Source organism: Zalophus californianus, chromosome X (genome assembly GCF_009762305.2).
Source record: "Zalophus californianus isolate mZalCal1 chromosome X, mZalCal1.pri.v2, whole genome shotgun sequence".
Lineage (NCBI taxonomy): Eukaryota > Metazoa > Chordata > Mammalia > Carnivora > Otariidae > Zalophus > Zalophus californianus.
The window spans coordinates 79,696,506-79,717,150 of record NC_045612.1 but is presented as its reverse complement, the minus strand read 5'-3'; the positions used below and the strand labels follow the sequence as shown (position 1 = coordinate 79,717,150).

At 38.2% G+C, this 20,645-nt stretch overlaps 1 pseudogene; it reads left to right on the top strand.

The window, feature by feature from the left end:
* Nucleotides 1-1,601: 1,601 nt before the first annotated feature.
* On the top strand, nt 1,602-2,727 carry LOC113931411 (annotated as a pseudogene).
* Nucleotides 2,728-20,645: the final 17,918 nt, after the last annotated feature.

The window sequence follows — 20,645 nt, the reverse complement described above, 5'->3', positions numbered from 1 at the left end:
TTTTCAATTATTTTGACTTCTATGGCACTAATTCATTCTGCTTCTTCCAGACTGCTCTTCATTGCATCAGGCTTGCTTCCAAATCTTGTTTATTGTACTCTTCATCTCGGATTGATTATGTTTTAACTCTTTTATCTCTGTGGTAAGGATCTCCCTAATGTCTTGTATTCTTTACTCAAGTCCATTGTGTATCCTTATGATTTTTGTTCTAAATTATCCATCAGGCATGTTATTTATGTCTTTTTTGCTTAGATCTCTGGCCATGGCCTTATGTTGTTCTTTCATTTAGGAAGAATACCTCTGTCTTGGTATTTTGTCTAGTCTCTGCCTTCTTTTCTGTGTTAGAAAAGCCTGTTATGTTTCCTGATCCTGAATGGCTTTATGAAGAAGAGGCCATGTACTGTCCAGGGCCTGGTGCTTCAGTGAACATTTCTGGTGTGTGCATATGTGTTTTGCTATTGTGTTTTGGCTGTTCTATCCTTCATGCCTGTCATGTGCAGAGACTTTCCTTGCCTGCTGTGGGTAGTGTTTCATCCCTGGCCTTAATATGGTGAGTTTTAACTAAGTGTGCTCTGGTCTGCTTCTGAAATGAAACCTGATCATAGTTTCACAAGGACAGAGGCCCTGTAGAACACTCTAGTTGGGAGAAGTGGTGTGGGCAGGGGTTTGTGCTGGTTTTTGGGGGAGGTGCCTGCCATGCTGGGACTGAGGCAAGTTTGACTGAGAAGGGGAGTCCCATTAGAGCACAGGGGTGTATGAGTTGCTATAAGTAAGTTAGGTATCCAGTGTGGGTGCTGCAGTGCTTCCCACAGGTGGTTCTGCATTTATGCAGGTGGGGGGAGACATGGCACCAGCCAGCTCTTTTCTTCATGGAGAGGCATCTCTCTGAAGGGTGCCTCTCAGGAAAGAGATCCTAGAAGGTGAATAATCTCCACCTTGTATGCCTCAGGCATTCATCAGATTGCTGTTACCACACTGTCTGCCTTTATGTTGTTTGCAGGGCCTTCTCTCCAAGAGCAGGGCGATGCCCTCAGGGTTTTAACACAGCCAAGCCTGCTGACCCCTTCAACAGATGAATGGATAAAGAAGATGTGGTCCATATATACAATGGAATATTACTCAGCCATCAGAAAGGATGAATACCCAACTTTTACATCCACATGGTTGGGACTGGAGGAGATTATGCTAAGTGAAATAAGTCAAGCAGAGAAAGTCAATTCTCATATGGTTTCACTTATTTGTGGAACCTAAGGAATAGCATGGAGGACATTAGGAGAAGGAAGGGAAAAATGAAGGGGGGTGGGAATCGGAGGGAGAGAGGAACCATGAGAGACTATGGACTCTGAGAAACTGAGGGTTTTAAAGGGGAAGGGGGTGTGGGATGGGTTAGCCTGGTGATGGGTATTAAGGAGGGCATGTACTGCATGGAGCACTGGGTGTTATACGAAAACAATGAATCGTGGATCACTACATCAAAAACTAATGATGTATTGTAAAGTGACTAACATAACATAAGAAAATAACATTTAAAAAACTTCTAAATTTCTAAATAAAATAAAATAAAATAAAATAAAATAAGCTCCGTTGCGGACTGAGGCGAGATGGCGGCTACTGAGGGGGTCAGGGAGACTGCACAGGGCAGCGAGTCTGGTCAACCTGAGCTGCCACTGCCCCAGCTGCACCCTCTGCCGCCCCAGCAGCAGCAGGAAGAAGCTATGGTGGCTGAGCCCGGAGAAGCGGTGGCGTCCCCTATGGAGGACGGGTTCCTGAGCCTGGACTTGCCCACCTATGTCCTGTATAGGGACAGAGCAGAACGGGCTGATATAGATCCAGTGCCGCAGAATGATGGCCCCAATCCAGTGGTCCAGATCATTTATAGTGAAAAATTTAAAGATATTTACAGTTATTTCCGGGCTGTCCTGCAGCATGATGAAAGAAGTGAACGAGTTTTTAAACTAACCAGAGATGTTATTGAGTTAAATGCAGCCAATTATACAGTGTGGAATTTTCAGAGAGTTCTCTTAAAGTCACTTCAAAGGATCTACATGAGGAAATGAACTACATCACTGCAATAATTGAGGAACAGCCCCAAAACTATCAAGTTTGGCATCATAGGCGAGTATTAGTGGAATGGCTAAATGATCCATCTCAGGAGTTTGAGTTTATTGCTGATATTCTTAATCAGGATGCAAAGAATTATCATGCCTGGCAACATTGACAATGGGTTATTCAGGAATTTAAACTTTGGGATAAAGAGCTGCAGTATGTAGACCAACTTCTTAAAGGGATGTGAGAAATAACTCTGTCTGGAACCAAAGATGCTTCGTAATTTCTAACACCACTGGCTACAATGATCATGCTATATTGGAGAGAGAAGTCCAGTACACTCTAGAAATGATCAAACTAGTACCACATAATGAAAGTGTATGGAACTATTTGAAAGGGATTTTACAGGATCGTGGTCTTTCCAAATATCCAAATCTGTTAAATCAGTTACTTGATTTACAACCAAGTCACAGTTCCCCCTACCTAATTGCCTTTCTCATGGAGATCTATGAAGACGTGTTAGAAAACCAACAAGGAGGACATTCTTAATAATTAGAGTTGTGTGAAATTCTATCTAAAGAAAAGGACGCTATAAGAAAGGAATATTGGAGATATATTGGAAGAATCTTTCAAAGCAAACACAGCACAGAGAGTGACCCACCAACAAATGTACAGCAATAACACCATCTGGAAGAACTCGATGGAATGCTTTTATTTTTTAAGAGACTCTAATGCGGGAGTTTTAAAACTAAAGTGATCATTCCCTTTTCCTGTGGTGTAAAACGTGCATTGCACAGGTACTGCTTTTTAACAAGAACTGAGTGGGATGCTCCTTAGGTGCTGCTGCTATTCAGACTAGTAATTTGATTCTTTTAAAGCAAAGTAATTTGGGGGGAGGGTGAAGAAACAGAAAGTCCCATGAAGGAACTTTTGTAGACATCATTTACTCTAATCCCTTAGCATCAGCTCCTCCCTAAAGGGAATATCCGTCAGGATTTGCAGCATTAATGAACGCTGGTAACTTTTATGTAATGGGTATAAGGTAAGTTAAATTTGGGTTCAGGAAGCAGGGAATGCAGTGGACATTAGAGCTGCTATGCCACACTCACAGTATCTTGCTATCACTGTAACCAACTAATGCCAAAAGAATGGTTTTGTAATAAAATTATAGATGAGCTGAAGGCAGACACTCAACAACTGAGCCACCCAGGCGCCCCATAAAATTATAGATGTATCCTAAAAAAAATAATAAAAAATAAGTAAAATAAAATAAACAGATAAAATTAAAATTTAAATTTAAAAAGTGTAAAAAACAACAACAACAAAAACTCTAGGCATTCAGCTGTCTGGTTGCATGAACTCATGAAATACAGCCCATTTCATTTTCAAAGACAATGGCTTTGCGGAAATGTTTTCCTTTTTTTTTTTTTTAAGATTTTATTTATTTGACACAGAGAGACAAAGCCCGCGAGAGAACACAAGCAGGGAGAGCGGGAGAGGGAGAAGCAGGCTTCCCGAGGAGCAGGGAGCCCGACGTGGGGCTCGATCCCAGGATCCTGGGATCGTGACCTGAGCTGAAGGCAGACGCTTAAGACTGAGCCACCCAGGCGCCCCTGGGGAAATGTTTTCCTTATGCTTTCCCCTGTGTGCTCCTCTCTGTCTCACCCTTCCTTTGGACCATGACTCCCTCCCCTCTGTAGCATCTTCTCTCTTTTTTCCCCTAAACCATGTCTCACTTCTTACCTTCTTCACTGTGGCCTCTGGTCTCCCTATAGTTGTGCGGTTTGTTCTGTCAGTCTTCAAGTTGATTTCTCTGGTATTTAGGATGATTTGATAGTTATCTAGTTGTGTACCCAGGATGAGATGAACCTACAGTACCCTTACTGTGATGCCATCTTCCCTTCTATCCTTCCAGGTTTATTAAGGAATAATTGCCAAATAAAGTTGCATATGCTTAAAATAAACAATACAATTTGATACTCATATACATTGTGAAATGTGTGAAATGATTACCAAAATCAAGTTATTTAACCCACCCATCATCTCACATAATTAATTTTTGTTGTTGTTATAGTGACAAAATTTACCATTTACTCCCAGCAAATTTCAAGTACACAAAACTGTATTATTAAATGTGGTCACCATGTTGTACATTAGGTACTCAGAAATTATTAATTTTATAACTGATATTTTCTACCCTTTGACCTACATCTTCTGTTTCCCCAACCTTAAGCCCTGGCAACCATCATTCTACCCTCTGTTTCTGTGAGTTGTTTTTTTTTTTGTTGTTGTTGTTGTTGGTTTTTGTTGGTTTTTGTTTGTTTTAGATTCCCTATCTGCCTGATACCATTAGATTTTGTTTCAAATTTTTATTTAAATTCTAGTTAACATATAGTGTAATATAGGTATAAGTAGTACAATTTAGTGATTCATCATTTACATATAACACCAAGTGCATATCATAATAAGTCACCTCCTTAATACTCATCACCCATTAAGCTTATCCCCCACCCACCTCTCTCCATCAACCTTCAGCTTGTTCTCCATCATTAAGAGTCTCTTATGGTCTGGTTCCCTCTCTCTTTTTTTTACTTCCCATATGTTCATCTGTTTTCTGTCTTAAATTCCACATATGAATGAAATCATATGGTATTTGTCTTTCTCTCACTTATTTCACTTAGCATACTACACTTTACCTCCATCCATGACATTGCAAATGGCAAGATATCATTCTTTTTAATGGCTAAATAATATGCCATTGTATATATGTACCACATCTTCTTTATCCACTCATTAGTTGATGGACATTTGGGCTTTTTCCATAGTTTGACTGTTGTTGATAATGCTCCTATAAACATTAGTTTTGGATATTAGCCCTTTATCTGATAAGACATTTGCAAATATCTTCTCTCATTCTGTAGGTTGTCTTTTAGTTTTGCTGACTCTTTCCTTTCCTGTGCAAAAGTGTTTTACCTTGGAGTCCCAATAGTTAATTTTTGCTTTCATTCCCCTTGCCTTTGAAGATGTGTCTAGCAAGAACTTGCTGTGGCCAAGGTCACAGAGGATGCTGCCTATATTCTCCTCTAGGATTTTGATGATTTCCTGTCTCACATATAGCTCAGTCATTATTTTGAATTTATTATTGTGTATGGTGTAAGAAAGTGGTCCAGTTTCATTCTTCTGCATGTTACTATCAAGTTTCCCCTACACCATTGTTAAGGTGACTTTGTTCTATTGGATATTCTTTCCTGCTTTATCAAAGATTACTTGAACATATAGTGTTGGGTCCATTTCTGGGTTTTCTATTCTGTTCCATTGATCTATGTGTCTGTTTTAATGGCAGTACCATACTGTCTTGATGAATACCGCTTTGTAATATGACTTGAAGTCCAGAATTTTGATACCTCCAGCTTTTCTTTTCTTTACCAGGACTCTTTTGGTGCTTTGAGGTCTTTGTGGTTCCATACAAATTTTGAGATGGTTTGTTCTCACTCTGTGAAAATGCTGCTGGTATTCTAATAGGGATTGCTCTAAATGTGCCAAATGCTTTGGATAAGTACAACCATTTTAACAACGTTTATTCTTCCAATCCGTGAATATGGACTCCTCTTCAATTCCTTTCAAACATGTTCTATAATTTTTGGATTACAGATCTTTTTTCTCATTGGTTAGGTTTATTCCTAGGTATCATTGTTTTACTGGTACAATTGTAAATTGGATCAATTCCTTGATTTCATTTTCTGCTGCTGTGTTATTGGTGTAAAAAATGCGACAGATTTCTGTACATTGATTTTATATCTTGCAACTTTGCTGAATTCGTGTGTTCTAACAATTTTTAGGTGGAGTCTTTTGGGTTTGCCACATAAAGTATCATGTCATCTAGAAATAGGGACAGTTTGATGCCTTCCTTGCTGATTTGGATGCTTATTATTTCTTTTTGTTGTCTGATTTCTGAGGCTAGGACTTCCAGTAGCATGTTAAATACCAATGGTGAGAGTGGTCATCCCTCTCCTGTTCCCAACCATAGAGGAAAAGCTCTCAGTTTTTCCCCATTGAGGATGATATTAGCTGTGGATCTTTTGTATATGGCCTTTATGATGTCGAGGTATGTTCCATCTTTCCCTATTTTGTTGAATGTTTTTATCAACAACAGATGCTGTATTTTCACAGATGCTGTTTCAGCATCTATTGAGAGGATCATATGGTTCTCATCCTTTCTTTTACTAATGTAGTGTATCATGTTGATTGTTTTGTGAATATTGAACCACCCCTTGCAACCCAGGAATAAATCCCACTTAATCATGGTGAATAATTCTTTTAATGCAGTGTTGGATTCTATTTGCTAATGTTTTATTGAGAATTTCTGCACCTGTGTTCATGATTGATGTTGACCTGTAATTCTCCTTTTTAGTGGAATCTTTGGTATTGGAATCAAAGTAATGCTAGTCTCATAAAATGAGTTTGGAAGTTTTCCTTCCATTTCTATTTTGTGGAACAGTTTGTGGATAGGTTTAAACTCTTCTTTAAATGTTTGGTAGAATTCCCCTGGGAAGCTAACTGGCCCTGGACTTTTTTTGTTGTTGTTGGGAGATTTGTGATGACTGATTCCATTTCTTTGCTGGTTATGAGTTTGTTCAAATTTTCTATTTTTTCTTGTTTCACTTTTGGTAGTTTTTATGTTTCTAGGAATTTATCCATTCCTTCCAGGTTGCCCAGTTTGTTGACATATAATTTTTCATATACTTTCTTATTATTATTTGTATTTCCATGGTGTTGTTTGGGATCTCTCCTCTTCCTTTCATGATTTTACATAATCAGGTCATTTTTCTTTTTGATAAAATTGGCTAGGAGTTTATCAATTTTATTAATTCTTTCAAAGAACCAGGTCTTAGATTCATGATCTATTCTACTGGTTTTGTGTCTGTTTGTTTGTTTCTGTATTGTTTACTTCTGCTCTAATCTTTATTATTTCCCTTCTGCTGGCTTTATACTTTATTTGCCACTCTTTTTCTCGCTCCTTTAGGTGTAAGTTTAGGTTGTGTATTGGAGACTTCTCTTACTTCTTGAGGTAGGTCTGGATTGCAGCATACTTACCTCTTAGGAATGTGTTTCTTACATCCCAAAGGTCTTGGGCTGTCATGTTTTCATTTTCATTTGCTTTCATATATATATATATATATATATATATATATATATATATATATATATAATTTTTTCTTTAATTTCCTGGTTAAAACTGGATACTCTGAGAACCAGGGTAAAGGAGGCAGAAGAACAAATTAGTGAGATAGAGGATAAAATAATGGAAATATCTTTCAATATCACTCTCAACATGAATGGCCTAAATGCTCCCAAGCCATGGTACAGGGTTGCAGATTGGATAAAAAGACATGACCCATCCATATGCTGTCTACAAGAGACTCATTTTGAACCTAAAGATACATCCAGAATGAAAGTGAAGGGATGGAGATCCATTCCCCATGCCAACGGACCTCAAAAGAAATCTGGGGTAGCAATTCTCCTATCAGACAAAGTAGATTTTAAGCTAAAGACTGTAGTTAGAGACACAGAAGGACATTATATCATTCTTAAAGGGTCTATCCAACAAGAAGATCTAACAATTGTAAATATCTACGCCCCCAACATGGGAGCAGCCAACTTCATAAGCAAACTTTTAACCAAAAAAAGAGTCATATTGATAATAATACGTTCATTGTAGGAGACTTCAATACTCCAATCTCAACAATAGACAGATCATCTAAGCTGTAAATCAACAAAGAAACAGAGCTTTGAATGACACACTGCAGCAGATGGGCCTCTTTTAGATATATACATAACATTCCACCCTAAAACAACAGAATACTCATTCTTCTCGAGCACACATGGACTTTTCTCCAGAATAGACCACATACTGGGCCACAAATCAGGTCTCAATGGATACCAAAAGACTGAGATTATTCCCTGCATATTCTCAGACCATAATGCTTTAAAACTGGAACTCAATCACAAGAAAAATTTGGAAGAAATTCAAACACTTGGAAGCTAAAGCCCACTCTGCTCAAGACTGTTTGGGTCAACCAGGAAATCAAAGAAGAACTTAAACAATTCATGGAAACCAATGAGAAAGAAAACACATCAGTCTAAAATCCATGGGATACTGCAAAGGCAGTCCAAAGGGGAAATACATAGCCATCCAAATCTCACTCAAAAAAATAGAAAAATCCCAAATTCACCAACTACCTTTACACCTTAAAGAACTGGAGAAAGAACAACAAATAAAGTGTAAGCCACCCATCAGAAGAGACATAATTAACATTAGAACAGAGATCAATTAATTAGAAACCAGCAATGCTGTAGATCAGATCAACAAAACTAGAAGCTGGTTTTTTGAAAGAATTAGTAAGATCGAAAAACCACTGGCCAGGCATATCTAAAAGAAAAGAGAAAGGACCCAAATTAATAAAATGATGAATGAAAGGGGAGAGGTCACGACTAACACCAAGGAAATAAAAAAATTATTAGAAATTATTATCCACAAATATATGCCAATAAATTAAACAACCCGGAAGTAATAGGTGCCTTCCTGGAAAGCTATAAACTGCCAAGACTGAAACAGGAAGAAATTAAAAACCTGAATAGACCAATAACCAAAAATGAGATTGAAGCAATGATGAAAAACCTCCCAAAAAACAAGAGTCCAGGGCCTGATGGATTCCCTGGGGAATTCTACCAAACATTTAAAAAATAAATAATACCTATTCTTCTGAAGCTGTTTCAAAAAACAGAAACAGAAGGAAAACTTCCAGACTCATCCTATGAGGCCAGCACTACCTTGACCCCAAAACAAGGCAAAGACCCCATCAAAAAGGAGAATTTCAGACCAATATCCCTGATGAATATGGATTCCAAAATTCTTAACAAAATCTGAGCTAATAGGATCCAACATTACATTAAAAGGATTATCCATCACAACCAGGTGGCAATTATCCCTGGGATGCAAGGGTGATTCAACATTAACAAATCAATCAGTGTGATAGAACACATAAATAAGAGAAGAGAGAAGAACCACATGGTCTTCTCAATTGATGCACAAAAAGCATTTGACAAAATACAACATCCTTTCCTGATTAAAACTCTTCAGATTGTAGGGATAGAGGGAATATTTTTCAATTTCATAAAAACTGTCTATGAAAAGCCCACAGTGAATATCATCCTCAATGGGGAAAAGATGAGAGCCTTTCCCTTAAGATCAGGAACATAAAAAAGATGCCCACTCTCACCACTATTGTTCAACAAAGTACTAGAAGTCCTAGCAACAGCAATCAGACAACAAAAAGAAATTAAAGGTATTCAAACTAGCAAAGAAGAAGTCAAACTCTCTCTTTTCACAGATGACATGATACTTTATGTGAAAAACCCAAAAGACTCGACTCCCAAATTCCTAGAACTCATACAGCAATTCAGTAATGTGGCAGGATACAAAATCATGCACAGAAATCAGTTGCTTTCTTATACACTAGCAATGTAACTGTAGAAAGAGAAATTAGAGAAATGATTCAATTTACAATATCACCAAATAAATAAGATACCTTAGGATAAACCTAACCAAAGAATCTGTACTCTAGAAAATACATAACACTTACGAATGAAATTGAAGAAGAGAATTCCACAAAAAGATGGAAAAATATTCCATGTTCATGGATCAGAAGAATTAACAATGTTAAAATGTCTATGCTGCCCAGACCAATCTATACTTTCAATGCCATCCCGATCAAAATATCAATGGCATTTTTCAAAGTGCTGGAACAAACAATCCTAAAATTTGTATGGAATCAGAAAAGACCCCAAATCACCAAGGAAATGTTGAAAAAGAAAACAAAGCTGGGGGCAGCATCACGTTGCCTGATCAAGCTATATTACAAAGCTGTGATAACCAAGACACCATGGTACTTGCACAAAAACAGACATATAGACCAATGGAACAGAATAGAGAGCCCAGATATGGACCCTCCACTCTATGGTCGAATAATCTTCAACAAAGCAGGAAAAAATATCCAGTGGAAAAAAGGACAGTCTCTTCAATAAATGGTGCTGGGAAAATTGGACAGCTATATACAGAAGAATGAAACTCGCCCATTCTCTTACACCATACACAAAGATTAAATGGATGAAAGACCTCAATGTGAGACAGGAATCCATCAAAATCCCAGAGGAGAACACAGGCAGTAGCTTCTTTGACACCAACCACAGCAACTTCTTTCAAAACATGTCTCCAAAGGCAAGGGAAACAAAAGCAAAAATGAACTTTTGGGACTTAATCAAAATAAAAAGCTTCCACACAACAAAGGAGACAGTCAACAAAGCAGAGACAACTCACGGAATTGGAGAAGATATTTGCAAATGACACTACAGACAAAGGGCTGCTATCCAAGATCTATAAAGAACTTCTCAACTCAGCACCCAAAAAACGAATAATCAAGTCAAAAACTGGGCAGAAGTCATGATCAGATATTTCTCCAACTTAGACATACAAATGGCTAACAGACACATGAAAAAATGTTCATCATCATTAGCCATCAGGGAAATTCAAATCAAAACCACATTGAGATACCACCTTACACCAGTTAGAATGGCAAAAATTGACATGGCAAGAAACAACAAAATTTGGAGAGGTTGTGGAGACAGGGGAACACTCTTACACTGTTGTTGGGAAGGCAAGTTGGTACAGCCACTTTGGAAAACAGTGTGGAGGTGCCTCAGAAAATTAAAAAATAGAGCTACCCTATGACCCAGCATTTGCACTCCTGGGTATTTATCCCAAACACACATATGCAGTGAAAAGAAGGGCCATATGCACCCCAATGTTCATAGCAGCAATGTCCATAATAGTCAAACTGTGGAAAGAGCCAAGATGCCCTTCAATGGATGAATGGATAAAGCAGATGTGGTCCTTATATACAATGGAATATTACTCAGCAATTAGAAAGGATGAATACCCAACTTTTACATCAACATGGATGGGACTGGAGAAGATTATGTTAAGTGAAATTCAAGCAGAGAAAGACAATTGTCATATGGTTTCACTTATCTGTGGAACATAAGGAATAACACGGAGGACATTAGGAGAAGGAAGGGGAAAAGGAAGCGGGGTGAAGTCAGAGGGGGAGATGAACTATGAGAGATTATGGACTCCGGGAATCAAACTGAGGGTTTTAGAAGGGAGGGCTGTGGGGGGATGGGTGAGCCCGGTGATGGGTATTAAGGTTGGTTGTTTTGGGCAAACAATGAATCATGGAACACTACTTCAAAAACTAATGATGTACTGTATGGTGACTAACACAACATAATAAGAAAAATAATAATAATTTCCTGGTTAACTTATTCATTCTTTTGTAGTGTGTTCTTTACCTCCCTGTATATGTGATCTTCCCAAATATTTTTATTGTGTTTGACTTCAAGTTTCATAGTGTTCTTGTCTGAAAATATGCATGGCATGATCTCAATCTTTTTATACTTGTTGAAGCCTGATTTTTGACCCAATATGTGTTCTATTGTGGAGAATATTCCATGTGCACTCAAAAAAAATCTGTATTCTCCTGTTTTGGGATGAAATACTCCAAATATATCTGTTAATTCCACTTGATCCAGTGTCATTGAAAGCCATTGTTTCTTTGTTGATTTTCTGCTTAGATGATCTACTGCCATAAGTGAAAGGTTAAGTTCCCTACTATTATTGTATTATTATCCATGGGCTTCTCTGTTTGTTATTGATTTACATATTTAGGTGCTACCAAAATGGGTTTATAAATATCTACAATTAGATCTTCTTGATGAATAGACCCCTTACTTATGATATAGTGTCCTTCTTCATCTTTTATTGCAGTATTTGGTTCAAAATCTAATTTGTCTGATATAAGTATGGGTACTCTGGGTTTCTTTTTTTTATGTTATGTTAGTCACCATACAGTACATCATTAGTTTCTGATGTAGTGTTCCATGATTCGTTGTTTTTGTATAACACCCAGTGCTCCATGCAATACGTGCCCTCCTTAATACTCATCATGGGGCTAACCCATCCCCCACCCCCACCCTCTAAAACCCTCAGTTTGTTTCGCAGAATCCATAGTCTCTCATGGTTTGTCTCCCCCTCTGATGGCCCCCCCGTTCATTTTTCACATCCATTAGCATGATAGATGGTTCTCCTTCCCCTCACTTTCAACCTGCAGGGGTCATTAGGTATAGAATGAGTCTCTTGTAAGCAGCATATACATGGCTTTTGATTTTCTTATCAATTTTAATACCCTATGTCTTGTGATTAGAGCTTTAGTCCATTTGAATTAAGAGTGATTATTGTTAGATATGAATTTAATGTTATTGTGTGACCTTTGAAGTTGGTGTTTCTGGTGATGTTCTCTGTTCCTTTCTAGTCTCTCTTACTTTTGGTCTTTTTTTTCCCACTCAAAGAATCCCCTTCCATATTTCTTTTTTTTAATGTTTTATTTATTTATTCATGAGAGACAGAGAGAGAGAGAGAGAGAGAGAGAGAGAAGCAGAGGCAGAGGGAGAAGCAGGCTCCCCGCTGAGCAGGGAGCCCAATGCGGTGCTCGATCCCAGGACCCTGGGATCATGACCTGAGCCGAAGGCACATGCCTAACCGACTGAGCCACCCAGGCGCCCCAGCCCTTCCATATTTCTTAAGGGCTGGTTTAGTGGTCATGATCTCCTTTAGTTTTTGTTTGGGAAACACTTTATCTCTCCTTCTATTCTGAGTGACAGCCTTGCTGGATAACAAATTCTTGGCTGCATTTTTCCCCATTCAGCAGGTGAATATATCATGCCACTTTCTTCTAGTCTGTCAAGTTTCTGCCTACAGATCTGCTGTGAATCTATTCTGTCTTCCCTTGTTAATTAAGGATTTTTTCCCTTGCTGCTTTCAGGATTCTTTCCTTGTCCGTGTAATTTGTGAATTTGAATACAATAAGTCTTGATGTTGGCCTGCTTTTATTGAATTTGGTAAGAGTTCTCTGTGCATCTTGGATTTCGATGTCTCTTTCTTTCCCCAGATTAGGGAAGTTTCCAGATATAATTTGCTGAAGTAAATCTTCTGCCCTCTTTTCCCTCTCTTCTTCTTCTGGGATCCCTATGATACAAATGTTATTACACTTTAAGGATTCGCTGAGTTCCCTAAGTCTACATTCATGATACAATTCTTTTCTTTCCCTCTTCTTTTCAGTGTCATTATATTCCATTACTTTAGCTTGTATATCACTGATTCATTCCTCCACTTCATTCATCCTCATTGTCATTACATCCAATTGGTGTTGTATCTCGGTTATAGCAATTTTTATTTTGGCCTGACTAGTTTTTGCTGGTGTTCTTGGGGACCCGTTCTTTTACTTTAAGGGATTCTCTAGGGTCTTCTATGCTTATCTCAAGCCCAGCTAGTATCCTTATGATTGTTGTTTTAAATTATGGTTCACATGCTTTACTTATATCTGTTTTGATTAAATCCCTGGCTGTGACTTCTTGTTCTTTCTTTTCGGGTGAATTCCTCCATCTTGTCATTTTGTCTTGGTCACTGTTACTTTGTGTGTTAGGAAAACCTGTTATATTCCTCCTCCTAAGAGTAATGGTTATATTAAGAAGAGGTCCTATACTCTTTTGGCCTAATGCTTCAGGAAGTGTTTTAGAGTGTTCACTCTGCTGCTGTGTTTTGGCTGCTCCTTCCCTCAGGTCAGTCCTCTACAGAATTTCTCCTTGCCTGCATTGGGGAGTGTTTGGACTTTGTCCACTCTGTGGCAAGTTTTAACTGTGTATGTTTTGGTCTGCTTGATAAAAGAAGCTACATCTTATTTCTCCTAGAACTGAAACTTTGAAGCACTCTATGATCAGTAGACTTGGTCCTCGTTAAGGGTTTGTCCCTTCTTGGGGAGAGTTCTGTTGTGCTGGTTCTCAGGTGGATTTGCCAAGGAAGGATGCATCTGCAGGGACATGGGGGCAGGGCTTGGTGTAAGCAACTCCAGCCTCCACTGTGGGTGCTGTGTTGCTCATTGAAATTGGTCATCGCTGATGGGTGGGGGTGAAAATGGTGACACACTCATCTCTGGAAGTGTCTTCCACTCTTCAGAAATCTCTCACAGGAGAGCAAACAATCTCTTCTCCTGTGTCCCAGGTTTCCATAAGTTCTCTGCTTTCATCCTGTCTGTGTCCGAGCTGTCTGACTACCAGGCAGCACAGTACTCCTGTGTTTTGTATCAGGCACACAGCTGGGTTTCAAAACTTTAAATTTTAGGAACACAGCATGGCAAATACCCAGACTGATCCTCTGGGGAAGAGTCTCACCATGCTGTGGCTGGTGCTAGTTTGTCCCAGAAAAGCAGTTGCAAACTTCACAACAGTTCAGCATTTATGTTAAAATTTAGCAAAAAGCCAGCACCAAGATCTGCTGCCCTCAGCAGGTGTCTCTGTTTATATGCTAAGGAACAGGTGAGTACATTGGTGCCAGTCAGCTCTTTTGTCCCTGGAGAGGCTGTCCCATCTCTCCCAAATGCACTCAAAGAAGGGGAACTGTTTCTCCCCCCTGTGACCTATGGGATCCTCAGACAATGCTCCCTGCTGCCAGGCCTCCACCTTCCTTCCCCACAGAAGCACTGCTAAACCCAGCAGACATGACCCTGGTGATGGCATGCACTTCTAAGACTTTAGTTTTTGAAGTCCACTGCTTATATAAACTTGTGGTACTCAGCCCCTCTCCTTTTCTCAGTCAGTGGTTTTGGGGAAGAGTTTTTCTTGTGCAATCCCCTGTGTGCTGCTTTCTCTCTCTCCCTCTATCTCTCTGTGTCTTTCACTCTCTCAGTCCTCTCTCTGTGATCAGGGCTCCCTCCCATCTGCAGCACCCACAATTCTCTCTTCCCCCAAATCAACTCTCCACAGCTCATACCTTCCACAATGTGACAATTTTTCTCCCTGTAGATGTGCAGTTTCTTCTTTCAGTCTTCAGATCAATTTCTTCGGTGTTCAGAATGATTTGATATGTATCTGGCTCTGTTTGAGGGATAAGGCAAGCATAGAGTCCCCTACTACTTTGCCATCTTAACTCTTCCTCTAAGTGATAACATTTAGTACTTGGTTTTCTCTGTCTATATGTATACAACATCATTTTTATCTAATTTTCTGTTGATAGACATGTAACTTGTTTCCATATCTTGGCTATTGTGTCATATGCTGCAATGAACCTGCTGATTTCATTTCCTATGGATATATACCCAGAAGTGGGATTGTTGGATGATATAATAGTTCTGTTTTTAACTTTTTGAATAACTTCAAAACTGTCTTCTATAGTGGCCATAACAATTTACATTACTACCAACAGTGTGTAGGACTTCTCTTTTCTCTATGTTCACTAGCATTTTTCTCTTGTCTTTTTGATAGTGGACACCCCAAGAGGTATAAGGTGATATCCCATTGTAGTTTTGATTTGCATTTTGCGGACAATTGGGTATATTGAACTACAGTGATTATTCATATAGAAGTATTTGTGTTTCTCAAACTATAAAATTGTATGATTCCATTTATTAAGATCCTCAATGAGGTTTTCACCAATGTTTTGTATTTTGCAAGATCAGCTCTTACAGAGATTTTGATACATTTATATCTAGTCTGTTTTTTTTTCTTTTCATGAGTGATTGTAAATGGTATGTTTATATATATTTTCTCTTTTTTCATTACTATAATATGGAAATAAGACTGAATTTTCATATAGTAACATTTTTTCTGGCAACCTCACTAACTTAGTTATTAGTTCTAGCAGTGTTTTTGTGAATTGAGATTTTTTTCTTTACAATCATGTTATCTATAAATAAATATTTACATCTACTTTTCTTATCTGTATGCATTTTTTTGGCTTTTAAAATTTATTACCAAGTATAATTGACATATAATGTTATATTAGTTTCTGGAATACAACATGCTGATTTGAAAAGTCTATATTTTACTCAATGCTCACAAAGTATAGTCACCATATGACAACATACAATGTTATTACAATATTATTGATTATTCCCTATGTTGTAAATTCAATGTATTCTATAACTGGAAATTTATACCTCTTAATCTCCTTCATCTATTCTGCTCATTTCCACAACAATCTCTCCTTTGCAACGACCAGATTGTTCTCTGTATTTAAGGCTTTGTTTTCCTGTGGTTGCTCTGACCGCTCCACATTTTGCTAGGGTGCATCTTGCTTGGTCATGGTTGATATTTTGGACTCTGTTCATTTGCCCATACATCATTCTCTGGACAGAATGACAAGAAGGAGGAACCCACACAAAAAAAGAATCCGAGGCAGTGTTCTCTGCCACAGAGCTAATCAATATGGATATAAGTAAGATGTAAGAGGTAGAATTCAAAATAGCAATCATAAAGTTAATAGCTAGGCTTGAAAAAAGCATAAGTGACAATATACAATCACTAAAGGCAGAAATGTGATTTAATAAGGCCAAACTTAAAAATGCTATGAATGAGATGCAGTCTAAACTGAGTAGTCTAACAACTAGGATCAATGAGACAGAAGAGAGAAAAAATGATCTAGAAGATAAGCTGATGGAAAGGAAGGAAACCAGAGATAGGCAGCTAGTAGCCCATGAAAAAAAATTTAGAGAGATTAATGATGCCATGAAATGTTCCAATGTCAAAATTATTGGAATCCTTGAGTACGTGGGGAGAGAAAGTGGACTAGAAGGTATATATGAGGAAATCATAAATGAGAACTTCCTTCATCTGGGGAAGGAAACAAGCATTCACATCCAAGAGGAAGAAAGGAACCCTCCCAAAATAATTAAAAATAGATCAACACCCTGACAAATAATAGTGAAGCTTTTAAATCTTACAGCCTAAGAAACAATCCTGAGAGTAATTAGTGAGAGGAGGTTCCTTACCTACGGAGGGAGGAACATCAAATACCATCAGACCTATCCACAGAAACCTGGCAGGCCAGAAAGGGCTGGAAGACATATTCAGGGTACTAAATGAGAAGAACATTCATCCAAGAATATTTTATCCAGCAAAGCTGTCATTCAGAACAGATGGAGAGATAAAAAGCTTCCAGAACAGGCAGAAACTGAAAGAATATGTGACCATCAAGCCAGACCTGCAAGAAATATTGAGTGATTCTATAAGCAAAGAGAGACCCCAAGAGTAATATAGACCAAAAAGTAACAGGCAATCTAAAGAAACAGGGACTTTACAGGCAATAAAATGGCACAAAATGCATATCTTTCAATAGTTATTCTCACTGTAAATGGGTGAATTCTCCCATTAAAAGACACAGGGTTTCAGATTGGATAAAAAGCAGGACCCAGGGGGCGCCTGGGTGGCTCAGTTGGTTAAGCGACTGCCTTCTGCTCGGGTCATGATCCCGGAGTTCTGGGATCGAGTCCCGCATCAGGCTTCCTGCTCAGCAGGGAGTCTGCTTCTCCCTCTGACACTCTTCCCTCTTGTGCTTTCTATCTCTCATTCTCTCTCTCTCTCTCAAATAAATAAATAAAATCTTTAAAAAAAAAGCAGGACCCATCCATATGCTGTCTATAAGAGACACATTTTGAACCTAAAGTCACCTCCAGATTGAATGTGAGGGGATGGAGAACAATTTGCAACACCAAAGGAGCTCAAAAGAAGGCTGGGGTAGGAATCCTCATATCAGACAAATTAGATTTTAAACCAAAGACTATAGTAAGAGATGTAGAGGGACAATGTATCATACTTAAATGGTCTATCCAACAAGAAAATCCAACAAATGTAACTATCTATGCCCCCAATATGGGAACAGCCAACTATATAATCCAATTAAGAGCCAAAATAAAGAACCATATGGATAATAAAACATTAATAGTAGGAGACTTCAACACTCCCCCCATAACAATGGACAGATGATCTAAGCAGATCAACAGAGAAACATGAGCATTGAATGACACATTGAACCATGGACTTCTTAGATACATACAGAACATTCCATCCTAAAACAGCAAAATATTCTTCTCGAGTACACATAGAACTTTCTCCAGAATAGCTCACATACTGGGGCAAAAACCAGGTCTCAACCGATACCAAAAGACTGAGATTTTTTTCCCTGCATATTTTCAGACCACAATGCTTTGAAACTGGAACTCAATCACAAGAAGAATTTTAGAAGGAACTCAAACAGATGGAGGTAAAAGAACATTTTGCTAAAGAATGAATGGGTCAATCAGGCAATTAAAGAACATAAACAATTCATTGAAACCAATGAAAATGAAAACACATCAGTTCAAAACCTTTGTGATACTTCAAAGTCCTTAGAGGGAAGTACATAGCCATCCAAGCCTCTCTCAAATATTAGAAAAACCCCAAATGCACAAACTAACCTTACATCTAAAGGACCTGGAGAAAGAACAGTGATAAAGCCTATACCAAGCAGGATAAGAGAAATAATAAAGATTAGAGCACAGATCAATGAAATACAAACCAGAAGAACAGTAGAACACATCAAAAAACTAGAAGCTGGTTCTTTGAAAGAATTAATAAAATCGATACACCTCTGGTCAGACTTATCCAAAAGAAAAGAGAAAGGACCCAAATTAATAAACTCATGAATGAAAGGGGAGAGATCATGACTAACACCAAGGAAATAGAAACAATTATTAGAAATTATTACCAGCAACTATATGCCAACAAATTAAGGAATTTGGAAGAAATGGATGACTTCCTGGAAACTTATAAACTACCAAGATTGAAACAGGAAGAAATAGACAATCTGAATAGACCAATAACCAGGAATAAAATTGAAGCAATAATAAAAAACTCCCATAACACAAGAGTCCAGGGCCAGATGGCCTCCCAGGGGAATGCTACCAAACATTTAAAGAAGAATTTATACCTATTCTACTCAAGTTGTTCCAAAAAATAGAAACAGAAGGCAAACTTCCAAACTCTTTCTATGAGGCCAGCATTACTGTGATCCCAAAACCAGGCAAAGACCCCATCAAAAGCAGAGTTATGGGCCAATCTCCCTGATGAACTTGGATGCCACAATACCCAGCAAGATCCTAACCAAGAGGATCCAACAGTACATTGAAAGGATTATTCTGCACAACCAGGTGGGATTTATTTCTGGGATACAAGGGTGGTGGTTCAACATTCACAAATCAATCAACATGATAAAGCACATTAATAAAAGATAAGAACCATATGATCCTCTCAATTGATGCAGAAAAAGCATTTGACAAAATACATCATCCCTTCCTGATTAAAATTCTTCAGAATGTAGGGATAGAGGGAACATACCTCAATATCATAAAAGCCATCTATGAAAAGCCCACAGGGAATATCATTCTCAATGGGGAAAAACTGAGACCTTTTCCCTTAAGGTCAGGAATATGACAGGGATGCAAACTCTCACCACTGTTGTTCAACATATTACTAGAAGTCCTAACATCAGCAGTCAGAACAAAAAGAAATAAAAGATAGTCAAGTTGACAAAGAGGAAGTCAAACTCTCTCTCTTCACAGATGACATGATACTTTATGTGGAAAACACAAAAGACTACACCACGAAAATTCTACAACTCATACAGCAATTCAGCAATGTGGCAGGATACAAAATCAATGAACAGAAGTCTGGTGCATTTCTATACATTAACAATTTGAGTGAAGAAAGAGAAATTAAGGAATCAATCCCATTCACAACTGCACCAAAAACCATTAGATACCTAGGAATAAACATAACCAAGGAGGTAAAGGATTGGTACTCTAGGAACTACAGAACACTCATGAAAGAAATTGTGGAAGACACAAAAAGATGGAAAAACTTTCCATGCTCATGGACTGGAAGAATAAACATTGTGAAAATATCAATGCTACCCAGAGCAATCTACACATTCAATGCAATCCTTATCAAGATACTGTTGACACTTTTCACAGAGCTGGAACAAGGAATCCTAAAATTTGTATGATACTAGAAAAGACCCTGAATTGCCAGATGAATGTTGAAAAAGAAAACCAAAGCTGGTGGCATCAGAATGCCTGAATTCAAGCTGTATTGCAAAGCTGTGATCATCAAGACAGCATAGTACTGGCACAAAAACAGACACATAGATCTATGGAACAAAATAGAGAGCCCAAATATGGACCCTCAACTCTATGGTCAACTATTCTTTGACAAAGCAGGGAAAAATATCCAATGGGAAAAAGACAGTCTCTTCAGTAAATTGTGCTGGGAAAATTGGACAGCCACATGCAGAAGAAAAAACTGGACCATTCTCTTACACCATACAGAAATATAAACTCAAAATGAATGTAAGACCTCAATGTGAGTCAGGAATCCATCAAAATCCTAGAGGAAAACATAGGCAGTAACATCTTTAACACCGGCCACAGCAAGTTTGTTCAAGACACGTCTCCAAAGGCAAGGGAAACAAAAGTAAAAATGAACTTTTGGTACTTTAACAAGGTAAAAAGCTTCTGCACAGCAAAGAAATAGTAAAAAAAACTAAGAGGCAACCCATGGAATGGTAGAAGATATTTGCAAATGACATTACAGATAAAGGGCTGGTATCCAAGATCTAT